Source organism: Mastigoproctus giganteus, chromosome 1 (genome assembly GCF_048544385.1).
Source record: "Mastigoproctus giganteus isolate SK-2022 chromosome 1, ASM4854438v1, whole genome shotgun sequence".
Taxonomy (NCBI): Eukaryota; Metazoa; Arthropoda; class Arachnida; order Uropygi; family Thelyphonidae; genus Mastigoproctus; species Mastigoproctus giganteus.
Genome location: NC_143575.1, coordinates 158569069 through 158583360, shown reverse-complemented (window position 1 = coordinate 158583360; position 14292 = coordinate 158569069). Strand labels below are relative to the sequence as shown.

General features: G+C 36.2%; 1 protein-coding gene across 2 annotated transcripts in view; it reads left to right on the top strand.

Moving 5' to 3' along the window:
- Nucleotides 1-14292, top strand: part of LOC150091211 (hemocytin-like) — a 1750539-nt gene that overhangs the window by 745136 nt on the left and 991111 nt on the right. The gene's annotated exons all lie outside the window — the stretch shown is intronic.

The following is a 14292-nucleotide window of genomic DNA, read 5'->3' as shown; positions in this document are numbered from 1 at the left end:
CATTACTCGCTATATCAGTGATGAGTTAAATCTACCTCCTATTTTTTTTAACAACTTAATAAAAAGATAGGTTCAAAAAACAAAAGAAATATTAGAGAGAAAAAAATAATATTAGTATATACCTACATATTATTTGTATTAATGTGCTTGTATTTGATTTTTAAATCGATTCAGCCAACCATTTTTACATGCAAAATCATTGTGGCGAAATTGTTTAGCAAATTTCTCTGCTTGAGCCTTCAAGATCAGACTGTCTATTGAAAATTCAGCACTTCTTTGTGTAGTGAACTATTTGAAGCAATGCTTCTTTGACGTTTGTAACCTCATACTATCTAATTTTTTTTTTTTTTTTTTTCCCTTTTGGTTACGTTCTTTTCCAGTGCCGATATGTAAACATGTTTATTCTTCCACAATGTTGATACTGTCGAAGAGGACAAAGAAAACCTTTTTGCACCATGTTCTAACTCACAAATAATTTCGACATTTTTGCAAATCAAGACACTTTCTTTTGTTAGTAGACATTTTTCCGAAGGAATGGTTCATTTCTAACTGATTTTACTTTAGAATGACAGTAAAGTGATCATACAAAGTTCTTAGAAGTCCTGTTTCCAAAATTCTTAGAAGTCCCGAAATAAATTTATGGTTCAGTGAATACAAGACAATCTATAAATAGGGTAATGTGACAAGCGGAATGCCAATTCACTATTGTATAGCCCCTGTCCCCGAAAGGACAATGTCATAAACTGGGTGCATATCCAATGCAGATCATAAAAGCTACATTGCCCTTTTAATTTTTGTCTATTCCAAGAATTGGGTTTTTTCAACTACCTGAGAATTAAGAATGTTTGCATAGTTACCAAATTTGTACGGTATATCTGTGTAGCACTACGCTCATTATAACAGTGAGCAATTGTATGGGAATATGCATAAATTAAAACATTTAATAGTATAATTAGCATTAGCATTAGCAGAGGCATTTGATGCAAGAAAGCAAGCTTATGCAGCATTAGCCAAAAAAAAAAAAAAAAAAAACCCACTTCCACTTCACCCCTCTGTTCGTTCAAAATACCTGTCCAGCTGAGCCTTAAACTTATTTAGGCTATCAACCTCCACCACAAGGGATGGAAGTCTGTTCCACCAACCAACCACCCGCTGGCTAAAGGCAAATTTCCGCACGTCTATCCTACATCTGTCTTTCCTCAATTTGAATTTATGCCCTCTCAGGTGATTTTTCTGAGCTAGAGGAAGAATCCCATCAGCATTGAGCATGCTTAAACCATTCAAGGCTTTATACACCTCTATCAGATCACCTCGCTGGTGCCTAGTCTCCAGACACTGTAATTTGCAAAACTTAAGCCTTTCTTCGTAAGAGCACCCCTTTGTTCCATTCACTAATCTTGTTGCCCTTCTCTGTACTCGTTCCAGCAGCTCTACATCCTTCTTGAAATGAGGCCTCCAGACCTGTATACAGTACTCTAGGTGTGGCCTGACCATTGCCTTATACAATGGAATAATCACCTCCTTATCCCTGCTGGAAAAATTCCTGTATATCATTGACAATACTCCATGAGCTACTCTTGCAGCCCGTCTGCACTGCTCAGAGAACTTCATATCTGCCTGCACAACCACCCCCAAGTCCCTTTCATTCTCTACCACTGTCAGTGTAGTACCACAGAGTTGATACGTTGCTCTGGGGTTGCTGTTTTCCATGTTTAGTACTTTACATTTATCAATGTTAAACTTCATTTGCCACCTATCAGCCCATCTGCTCAACCTTTCCAGATCCTGTTGCAGCAGCATAATCCAGGAAGATCGCCATATTAGTGTCAAAGAATTAGCTGAAAAGTTCCAAATTAGTGCAGAGTTTATGGAGAACATTATTAATCAACAGCTACATATGAGTAGTGTCTGCTAAACTGGTTCCCATACTTCTGACAAGGAGGAAAGGGCACATATGCCTATGACAGCATTTCCCAAACTGTGTTCTGCAGAACACTAGATTTCCATGAAAAATCATAATTAATAATTTAAAAATTAAAATAAAAGTTACCTTTTACATGGGTTGAGGTAGAGGGGGAAGCAAACCAATATCATGCAACGTTCGGGTGGATGAAACAAAGTAGCCTTCAGCTGACACATTCTTGCATGTTTACACAGTGCTGGTGGTGACTGTCCTCACAATTGCGAAATTAGTTCTGTAGTAGTGTGGAAAACTAGTAAGCATAACTAAACTCGCTTCCTTGTATAAATATTTTTTCGATAATTATCAGTATTTTGAAATATCATTAAAATAAATGACCATGGATTTGTGGTTTAAAAAAGGAACTTTAAAAGCAAGTACTTTAAGTATTGCAACTGTGGTCAATGAAAACAAACACTTCAAAGTGAGGATGAACAATCGCAGCCTTTTGTTCCCCAAAAATTCAAAGTGGAAAAATAGGAACCAATGATGACAGTTATTTGAATTTCGGCTTTGCATGTGTTGGAAATTAAGATGTTCCTGATGCACAGTGCATCGTATGTAACAAAATACTAGCAAACAGTTCTTTGGCTCCTGCTAAACTTGTGTTCTGTAAATATATAAGTGTTCTGTAAATATATAAGTGTTCTGCAAATATATTGTGAGATGGAAAGTGTTCCACGACTAAAAAAGTTTGGGAAACGCTGGCCTATGAAATGCTGTCTATATGCCAGGAAAAGCAAGGAGTTTTTTTTCATGGCTAGTCACCATGGATGAAACTTGGATCTATCACTATGATCCTGAAATTAAACAAATAACAAAACAATGGAAGCATGGAGAATCACTGGGCCCCCTCCCCAAAAAAAGGCAAAGGTGCAATGCAGTGATGGCAAGATGATGCTCAGTTTTTTTGGGATCAGCATGGTAATACTAACAGATTACCTTCAAAAAGGCTGTGATGGTGAATTATTATTCCAACCTATATAAAGCTACATGTTGCTATAAAAAAAAAAATAATAATAGGGAAAGCTTTAAAAGTGTGTGGTTTAAAGGAGTCACAGGACTTCTACAAAACTGGCCTGCAGAAGTACATTGAGAAGTGGCAAAAATGTGTCATTTTTACCACTTCTCACTGGTGACGATGTTGAAAAAGTGTAATAATTATTATTAACCATATGGTGCAAGGAAATCTGAGGCTTATGCTGCACAAGCCAAAAAAAATTCACAAGTTACCCTGAAAGAGTGAGTGAGTGTTTGTTTCAAACTTCCATCACAAGTACTTCTGGGTGAATACAAATAATTTTTTAACCTCCCCCTTGTACTAAAGTAAAGTGTATTAAATAAATACACTGTTTACATTAGTAAATAAAGTATATTTTTATTAAAAAACTGGGGGAAAATTTTTTTGGCTAAAAAACACTTAACGCATGTATTAAAGTTGTAGCCAGACACCCACATCATATCAAGGTTGCACTGTATTTCTGGTAACCAAGGAGTGATGTGAAGAACTGAAAGGTAAAAATGTAACAGTTTAATAAAAGGTTTACCAGTGCTCTATATATCTTTCTTGTTAGCATAGGATGTCAAGTTCATTCCATCACATACTCAAATTAAACTGCTTCTATACAGTTACATAAAGCACCTGAGCTATTAAATTAAAAATGATACAAGAATAATTTTCCATAGATGAAAAAAATTTAAATCAGCTCTGACCTGTACTTTTCTTTAATGTTGTAATATTTTAATTAGAAATAAAGGATTGCTTTAATTGGGAACCGAAGAAACTGAATTTCAATAATGAACATCCAAAAGTTAATTATAATCTTCAACTATTTAATGAATTAAATAACATTTAACTTCTAACTTCAGTAAAAAAATAAAAATAATAATTAATAATAATATAATAAAAATAACACAAAGAGAATACTATCCTTTACATTCACTGGTTCACCAGAAAGAATTTTCTGGAATACAGTCAGCAAAGACTGTATACAGTCTTTATACAGCAAAGCATGCTTATTAAAAATGAATAACTTTTTATACTTCAATAAATAATGTAATAAAACTTCTTCCCCTTTATTTTAGCTATGAGTTATATGCCTGGATAGGTGACGGCAACAATGCCAAGTTAGGCTTTGAAGAAATTTTATAAAGATTAGGTGGGACTAAGCATTTTCTCTAAATGAAATACTTTATTTTGGAGAGTCATGTACAGAATTATGGTAAAATTTCAGATTGTTGTTTCCAATCCTGCCTCAGTGCAGGTTTATAAATTAACACAGAACGAACAAAAACAGTCAAAGCACAAATAAATTATATGTGGACTGTTGTCCACAAATAATTTATACGCCCTACAAGAGAAGTAATTTACTCTACTAAACTCCTACAGGTTCAACTTGAATATTCTTGGCAATGCATTGTAATCATGCAAGTTATTATTATTAGCCATATGGTGCAAAGGAAGCCTGAGGCTTATGCTGCACCAGCCAAAAAAAAAAAAAAAAAAAAGTCCATGTTACTCTGAGAAATAGGGGGGGGGTGAGAGAGAGAGAGAGAGAGAGAGAGAGAGAGAGAGAGAGAGAGAGAGAGAAGTAGAAGGGAATCACCAAGAAAGAGAAGAATGATAATATATCCAGCTCAGGACCCTAGGTTTGCCAAGCACACACTCACCAGATGTGAGCCCCTGAGGCAAATTATACCACTTTCCAAGTCCTGGTCTAGAATCATAATCCAGGCTCAGAAATGTGTTAATGGAGGTATAACAAAAAAGGAGCAGTTTAAGACATGCATTGAAAGGCTGCCACTCTGACTGTAAACTCATAAGAGACTATATGGATCTATTTTGACACTTGTAGAGTTATGGAACATTTGTTTCCTACTACTAGTTTCAGCTAACTTGTTTCTTGTACTGATTTGCCAATTTAAAAACTTAAGTATAATGGTAAATCTCCACTGAAGTAGGAATAGAGAAATCTATAAAAAAATCTGCTTTAATGTTGTCATAACTTGCCCAGAATAAAGAATTTCATTTTCACATGGAGTTTCTCTTCTGAAACTAGTTCACATCTTGCCTGCCAGGTACCTTGTCCAATTTACTTTAATAAAATATATTTCATTAATTTAATTCTTTAAATTAACAATACTGCTAATATACTCAAAAAATGTAGAAAAACTAGCATATTCAGTTTATTTAAGTAAAGAACTCTTTAAAAAAAATTTTTAAAAGTCGATTAATCTTAACACTATTTGTTAAGCAATTTTTAAATGTTAGACCATTACTGAAAATCAAGAATTGGCAATATTAGCCAAGTGGTTATCTAAAATAAAAAAATGTTACCTAAGAATTTTACCTAGGGCAAAATGGCCAGAGATTAGTATTAGTATTAGTAACGGCCGTATGGTGCAAGAAAGCCTATGGCTTATGCTGCACCAGCCAAAAAAAAAAAAAAAAAAAAAAATCCGAACAAAACAATGATAAAAACAAAAATTAAATAAATAAATAATATTAATTAATAAAGAAATAAAAATAATAAAATGAAATTAAAAATTAAATAAAAAGGAAATTAATCCTATCATCCTATGCGCTTCCCTTACCCGAAAGTACTATCCAGATGACCTTTGAATTTCCCCAAACTGTCGGCCTCTACCACCCATGAAGGCAACTTATTCCAGTAATTTATAACTCGCTGGCTAAAATAAAACTTCCTGCAGTCCAATCTAAACATTTCCCCGCGTAACTTGAATTTATGTCCCCTAGTTCTAGCATCATTTATAATCTTGAAAATTTTGTCCTCATTCAGTTTACTGATGCCTCTCAGAGCCTTAAACACCTCAATCAAATCTCCTCTAAGGTGTCTAGTTTCCAAACTCTGCAACCCACATATTCGAAGTCTTTCTTCATAAGGACGCCCTTTTGCCGATCTCACCAGGCGAGTTACCCTTCTTTGCACCCTTTCAAGAAGCTCGATGTCTTTCTTTAGGTGCGGTCTCCATACTTGAACACAGTATTCCAAGTGTGGTCTAACATAGGCCTTATATAATGGGATTATCACGTCCCTATCTCTACTTGCAAAAGTTCGATAGATCATCGATAGGACACCATGGGCCTTCCTTGCAACCTGTTTACAATGCTCAGAGAATTTCATGTCTGACCGTATCGTAACACCCAAGTCCCTTTCCTCCAGTACTGGGTTTAGTTGAACTCCACCAAGTGAATAAGTTATTTTGGGATTACTGTTTCCCAGGTGTAATACCTTACACTTTGTTGGATTAAAGCACAGCTGCCATTTTTCTGACCATTCTTGAAGTCTATCTAGGTCTCTCTGAAGAAGCTCAGCTTGACAGTGATCATTAACTACTCTACCAATTTTAACATCATCTGCAAATTTAGACATCACGCCCTCTATCCCTTCATCAATGTCGTTTATGAAAATTAAAAACAACAGTGGTCCTAATACTGATCCTTGGGGAACCCCACTTCTTACATCAACCCAATCTGAGGAATAGCCATTTATCACAACCCTCTGCCTCCTGCCCTGAAGCCATCCTTCTATCCATCTAAGGATTTTCCCAGTGATTCCAACCTGTTCCAGCTTATAAAGCAACCGCTCATGTGGGACTGAGTCAAAAGCTTTGCTGAAATCTAAATAAACAATGTCGAAATTATTCCCTAAATCCAGCTCGTGAGTGACCCTTTCGAAATAGCGAACCAGATTTGTTAAACATGATTTTCCCTTTACAAAACCATGCTGAGTATCCTTGAGAATTTCAATTCTATCCAAATGATCCTGAATTCCACCCTTGATCAATGCCTCCATGATTCAGAAAATGATATTCAGAAAATATCCAGTTGTGCTAAAACATTTATGTATATAGGATTACAACCGGAAAAATTTGCAAATCAATCAATATAAAAATTGTAACATTGATGATTACAATTTCTCTCTGTAAATAGCATGCTTAGCAAAACTTTCCTTTAAATCCCATGCTGCTGAAAGGGACAATTCTTGAATTGATATACCTTTTGAACATTATATTTAGAACATATATCTCCCATTATTTCAAACTTAAATAATTTGCAATTGCAGTTAATTTCAATTAAAATGTATATATTTCTTGTATATATATATATATATATATATATATATATATATAATAAAATTAAATGTTTTGTTACCAATAATGGATCTTTCTAGTAATAAAATACAATATTTAACTTTGCTGACATCAGAAAAGTATTATGGTCCAGCAGTTCATAATTAAAAAACCTGATCAGAATGTTACTTAGTTGTGATGAGCAAACAATAAATCATTAACAGACATCATTAAAAACTGCAAAAAACATTAATCAGACAATTTCCTAAACATTCCTTTTTCAGCCGTGATCTCATTATTTCTGTGCTCGTTATAACCAAGTTCGACTGTATTTGATTTGAATTCAAGCCAACCACAATTTCTAACAAAAGGACTTAGATTGGATAAGAAAAAAAAATTTGAAAAATATTATAAGTGAAAAAATTATGCAAGAAAGTAAACTTTATACAGAATCAGCCAAAAAATAAAATAAATTCCCCATTTCAGTTATCCATCCCTTTGAATAATTTGGCTAATCCTTCACACTATCCAAATCCACAACACTAGATGGAAGTTTATTCAACAGACTGTTATCATCTGGCCGAAAGGAGATTTTCAGATGTCCTACAATCATCTTTTTCACTCTAAATGTATGTCTCATTTTGTATGTTATCCTAGAAAGAGTAAGGATGCCACCAACATTTAGTTTACTCAATACCTTTAAAGCCTTAAAACACTTTAATCAGGTCTCCTTGCACTGACTGTTTTTGAGAAGTTGCAGTTTACAGAGTTGAAGTCTCTTTTAGTAAGAGCCTATGACTAAGAGTTTTGTGCTTATAACTAATCTTATTGCTCTTTTTTCTACCTATTCCAACAAATCCATATCCTTCCTAAAATGAAATTTCCAAACCTGTATGCATTATTGAAGACAGTCTAACCATTCCCTTTAAACAACAGGATAATCACTTCTTTTTCACAGGATAATCCACAATGGAATCTCATGATCTGCCCTAGCTGCTCATCTGCAAATCTCATTGCCCCTAATTCAATATCATTTTCCACTACCACCACCACCTAATTGGTGTGTTATTCTGGGATTACTGCTACCTAGAAGATGTTTTACATTGCATCTACCAGTGTTTAACATCATTTGCCACTTTTCAATCTGTCTTATTTATCCAGATATTTTTGGGGCAGCATACAGTTATAATTGTCAATAGTCACCCTGCAGACCTTTGTATCAACAAATTGCCAAACATACATGTGCAATACATGGCAACTCATTGTGAAGGATGATCACAGTAAGAGATAAATTGAAATGTTGCCTTTAAATTACAATTGTAGTTTCATTTAACAGCTATACTATGGTTATCTACACCTATATTTAATAGTATAATTCTAAGCTCTTATAGTATTATGATTTGTTACATTTATTTATTATAGTATTATTACTTACACCTTTTGGCATCTCTCATATTGCCCACCCACCAATGAAAGGCCAACAAGCTTTGAAACAATGCTGTCTGAGTGGTAGTGCTCACCGAGAATAAGTAACAGTAGTCTTCTCTATTGGTTAAGCATTACTTATTTGAGGTAGTGCAATACATGGAAATTCATTGTGAAGGATGATCACAATAAGAGATAAAATTGAAACGATGCCTTTAAACCATGATTGTAGTTTCATTTAAGAGATATACTATGGTGTATATACACCTATATTCAATAGTATATGTTTCATTGCATTTTGAAATGACTGATTATATTGAGCAGTGAATTTGAGAATTTGAGAAAAAGGCAACATATGACAAATTCGAGAAAAGAGAAATCTGTGGCAAATTGAAAAAAGCTTTTGGAAAAGATAGTATGCGCTATACAAAGATCTTTCAGTAATTTTCAAAGTTTAAAGAAGACAACTTATCCATCGAATATGATTCTCGGTGTGGCCACCATTCAACTTCATTGATTCAGTTCTCATTTTGTGATACTGATTAAGAGTGACCGATGTCTAACTACGCATCAAGCTGCTACAGAAATTGGTATTTCTTATGGGTCATGTCAATCATTTTTAATACAAAATTTGTGAATTCAACACATTTTAGCCAAAGTGTGTCTTGCATTCTCGCTGACGATCACAGAGTTAGCATTAACATTAGTTGAGGTATGATGCAAGAAAGCAAGCTTGTAGAGCAGGGGTGGGCAACTTTTTTCGTCAGCGGGCCGAATGAAATTTTCGTATCATATGCAGGCCGAATGAAATTTTCGCATCATGATGCGGGCCGGAATAGATTGAACGATTTAATAAAAAAAATCAGAACCTAAAAAATGTTATATTACTTGAATTACCAAATTATTAATGTATTTTTTAAAAAAATATCTGAATGTCCAATTATCATTGAAAATGCGGCATTCGGCATCAATTTTTCTTTTTTTTTTAATTGGCTCATTTTATGGGCTATAAATTATATTAAATTAAAAATTGTAATAATTAGAAAAGGCATAAAACATAAAATATCTCGCACCAATATTATTTTTTTCAATAAGAAGTCAAACCCAAAGAAACTTCGTTCGATCGATGCTACAATAATAATTAGGAAATAACTCTTTGACGCTGTGTAGAATCACTTGGTTACTGTTGTACCGGCCGCGATTCCCGATTGAACCGAATTAAGCCGAATGTTTACGGCGAGTGTAGTCAGGTATGAATTTTCTATATTTATGCATTTACCGAGGGGGCCGGATTCAACATCGTCGCAGGCCTGATGTGGCCTGCGGGCCGGCTGTTGCCCACCCCTGTTGTAGAGCATTAGCCCAAAAAAAAAAAAAAAAAAAAAACCTTCCCATTTCACCCATCCAGTCACTCCAAATGTTTGTCTAGTTCAGCCTTAAATTTATTTAAGCTATCAACTTCGCAACAGATGGAAGTCTGTTATAGCAAACAACCACCTGCTGACTAAATGGAAATTTCCACACATCTATTCTACAACTGTCTTTCCTCAATTTGAATCTATGCCCCTTCAGGTTCTTAATCTGAGCAAGCAGAAGTATCCCATCAGCATTGAGCATGCTGAAACCATTCAAGGTCTTATACACCTCATTGAATTCACCCCACAGGTGCCTAATCTCCAGATGCTGCAACTTGCAGAACTTAAGCCTCTCTTAGTGAGAGCACAACTTTGTTCCTCTCACCAATCTTGTTGCCCTTCTCTGTACTTCTTCTAGCACCTCTATGTCCTTCCTAAAATGAGGCCTCCAGACCTGTATACAGTACTCAAGTTGTAGCCTGACCATTGCCTTATACAAAGGGATAATCACCTCCCTGTCTCTGCTAGCAAAATTCCTATATATATCATTGACAAAACTCCATGACGTGCTCTGGCAGCCTGTTTGCACTGTTCAGAGAACTTCATATCTGACTGCACAATTACATGTAGGTCTTTTTCATTCTCCACCCTGAGGTAAAACCACACAGTTGGTGCATTTATCTTGGGTTATTGCTACTCATATGCAGTATTTTCATTTGTTAATGTTAAATTTCAGTTGCCATATCTCAGCTCATCTGCCTAACTTTTCTAGATCCTGTTGCAGTAGCATACTGTCTTTGCTGTTATTAACAACCCTGCTAACCTTTGTATCATCTTCAAACTTTGATATTAAGCTTGATATACCTTCATCAATATCCTTGATAAATACACAAAATAATATTGGGCCTAGCACCAAACCCTGGGGTAATCCACTAATAACATTATTCCACATAGAGCAGTGTCCATTTATTACCACTCTCTGCTGTCTCCGACTCAACCATCCCTTTATCCATTGCAGCAACTTGCCGTTAATGCCATACCGCTCCAATTTGCACAGCAGGCTCCCATATACAACAGTATCAAAAGCTTTCCTGAAATCCAAGTATATGATATCAAAATTATTTTTTGTATCCAGTTCCTTTGTGGCCACACCATAGTATCCAATCAAATTGGTTAGACAATACGTCCCCTTAACAAACCCATGCTGTGTCTGAACTATTACTGAAGCCTTGTCTAGGTGATCTTGCATTGCGTCTTTAACCAGACTGCATTATTTTCCCCAGAACATAAGTTAAACTGACAGGTCTGTAATTATTTGTCACCCTTTGAACCCCCTATGTGAATTGGGGATACATTTGCACATCTCCAGTCCATGAGCACCTCACCTGAATCTAAGTATGTTCTGATAATTATGGATAAGGGTTTCTTTACTTTCCTTGCTGCCTCCTTCAATATAACTGGATAGATTCCATCTGCCCCAGGTGCCTTTTTTATGTTTAACTTCAACAATTTCTCCTCCACTTTGCTCTCCATTATTACAAAACCATTTAGCTCCCTGTTAGAGTTTAGGAAACTTCTGTCCTCCCTTTCTTACAGAATTTCTCATTTGTGAATGTAGATGTAAAATACTCATTCAGTTTATTAGCTATCTGAGCAGGATCATCAACAGTGAAAACATCAAGTGGACCAATCTGATTCATCCCCTTCTAGAGTTTACATAAGTAAAGAAGTCTTTGTTGTTTTTCTTTGCATCCTTTTTCCAAGGATTTCTAGTAATCAGCCTTCGCTTGCCTAACCTCCTTTGTGCCTTGATTACAGACTTATATGTGCAATAGGCTTCTGTGTCACCTGATAATTTATATGCATCCCAAAAATTTTTCTTCTGTGCCACGGCCTCATTAGTTCATTTGGCATCCATTCAGGTCTAAATCTTGAACAATATTTCTTAGTTGATATGAAAAGCCTAGTATCTTCCAAGATTAATTCCTTGAAGACTTCCCATTTATAATTTACTGATTTTAACATCAGTTAATCCAACTGTATAGAATTTAAAAACTGTCTGAGGCCACTGTAGTCACCTTTACTAAAACAAAAATGTTCCCTTTACCCTTGATGGTAGTTACATCTTTAAGTAAATTCCACATCAGTAGACCTTTGCATTCACTAGTGGTTCCTTTATCTGCAAATTCTTAATGTATGAATAATCACTGCTGATAATCAGATCAAGAGTATTACTCCCTCTGGTTGCCCCTCAAAGACGTTGCTGTAGAAAACAATCCTCCATTAAATCCACAAAAGTCTTGCTAGTGTGTGAGTGACCAACCACAAGTGTGTGAGTGACCAACCAATTAATATCTGGAAAGTCAGAATCCCCCATTACAAGACATTAGCATTAGCATTAGCATTAGTAGAGGCATATGATGCAAGAAAGCAAGCTTATTCAGCATCAGCCAAAAAAAAAAAAAAAAAAAAAAAAAAAAAAAAAAACAACCACTACTCCCATTTCACCCCTCAATTCGTTCGAAATACCTGTCCAGCTGAGCCTTAAATTTGTTTACGCTATCAACTTCAACAACAAGCGATGGAAGTCTATTCCACAAACCAACTGCCCGCTGGCTAAAGGCTAATTTCCGCACATCTGTCCGACATCCGTCCTTCCTCAATTTGAATTTATGCCCTCTCAGGTGATTATTCTGAGCAAGAGGAAGAATTCCATCGGCATTGAGCATGCTCAAGCCATTCAAAGCCTTGTACACCTCTATCAGATCACCTCGGCGATGCCTAGTCTCCAGGCTCTGTAATTTGCAAAACTTAAGCCTTTCTTCGTAAGAGCAACCCTTTATTCCATTCACTAATCTTGTTGCCCTTCTCTGTACTCGTTCCAGCAGCTCTACATCCTTCTTGAAATGAGGCCTCCAGACCAGTATACAGTACTCAAGGTGTGGCCTGACCAATGCCTTATACAAGGGAATAATCACATCCCTGTCCCTGCTAGAAAAATTCCTGTATATCATTGACAAGACACCATGAGCTACTCTTGCAGCTCGTCTGCACTGCTCAGAGAACTTCATATCTGCCTGCACAATTACCCCCAGGTACTTTTCATTCTCTACCACTGTCAGTATAGTACCACAGAGTTGATACGTTGCTCTGGGGTTGCTGTTTCCCATATGTAGTACTTTACATTTGTCAATGTTAAACTTCATTTGCCACCTCTCAGCCCATCTGCTCAACCTTTCCAGATCCTGTTGCAGCAGCATAGTATCAGTAGTGTCCTTAACAACCCTGCCAACCTTTGTATCGTCTGCAAACTTGGACATTAAGCTTGATATACCCTCATCAATATCATTTATGAATACAGAAAACAATAATGGACCCAACACTGAGCCCTGAGGGACTCCACTAATAACATTAGTCCACGTTGAGCAGTGTCCATTGATTACCACTCTCTGTCTTCTGCCACTCAACCATCCCTTTATCCATAGCAGCAATTTGCCTCGAATGCCACACTTCTCCAATTTGTGCAGCAGTCTTCCATGCGCAACAGTATCAAAAGCCTTTCTAAGATCCAAATATATAATATCAAAGTTATTCCCTGCATCCAGTTCTTTTGTGACTACATCATAGTATCCAATCAAATTGGTCAGACAAGACCTGCCCTTAACAAACCCATGCTGTGTCTGAGCTATAACTGAATTCTTGTCCAGATGATCCTGCAGTGCTTCTTTAACCAGTGCCTCCATTAATTTTCCTGGAACCGAAGTTAAACTAACAGGTCTATAATTACTTGTGTCAGCCTTTGATCCTCCTTTGTGAATTGGGGTTACATTTGCACATCTCCAGTCCATGGGTACCTTCCCTGAGTCCAAAGAAGCTCTCATAATTATGGCTAGGGGTTTGCTTACTTCCTTTGCTGCCTCCTTTAATATAACTGGATAGATCCCATCCACCCCGGGTGCCTTTTTTATGTTTATCCTCAACAATTTCTCCTCCACTTCCTCTCAGTTATTAGAAAATCATCTAGCTCACTGCCAATGTTTACTTCACCTACGACATTCCCCTTCCTGAATAACTCCTCATGTGTGAATGTAGATGCAAAATACTCGTTTAGATTGTTAGCCACCTGAGCTGGATCCTCAACTGTTGAACCATCAACATCCAATGGACCAATCTGATTCATCCCTTTCCTTCTTGAGTTTAAATAGGTAAAGAACTCTTTTCTGTTTTTCTTTGCATCCTTTGCCAAGGATTTCTCATAATCTGCCTTTGCCTGCCTAATCTCCTTTGTGACTTGGTTACAGACCAACTTATATCTATCATAGGCTTCCACGTCACCCATTAATTTGTATGTATCCCATGCATTTTTCTTCTCTGCCATATGTCTCATTAGTTCATCTGACAACCATTTAGGCCTGAACCTTGAACAATATTTCTTGGTTGGTATGTAAAGCCTGGTAG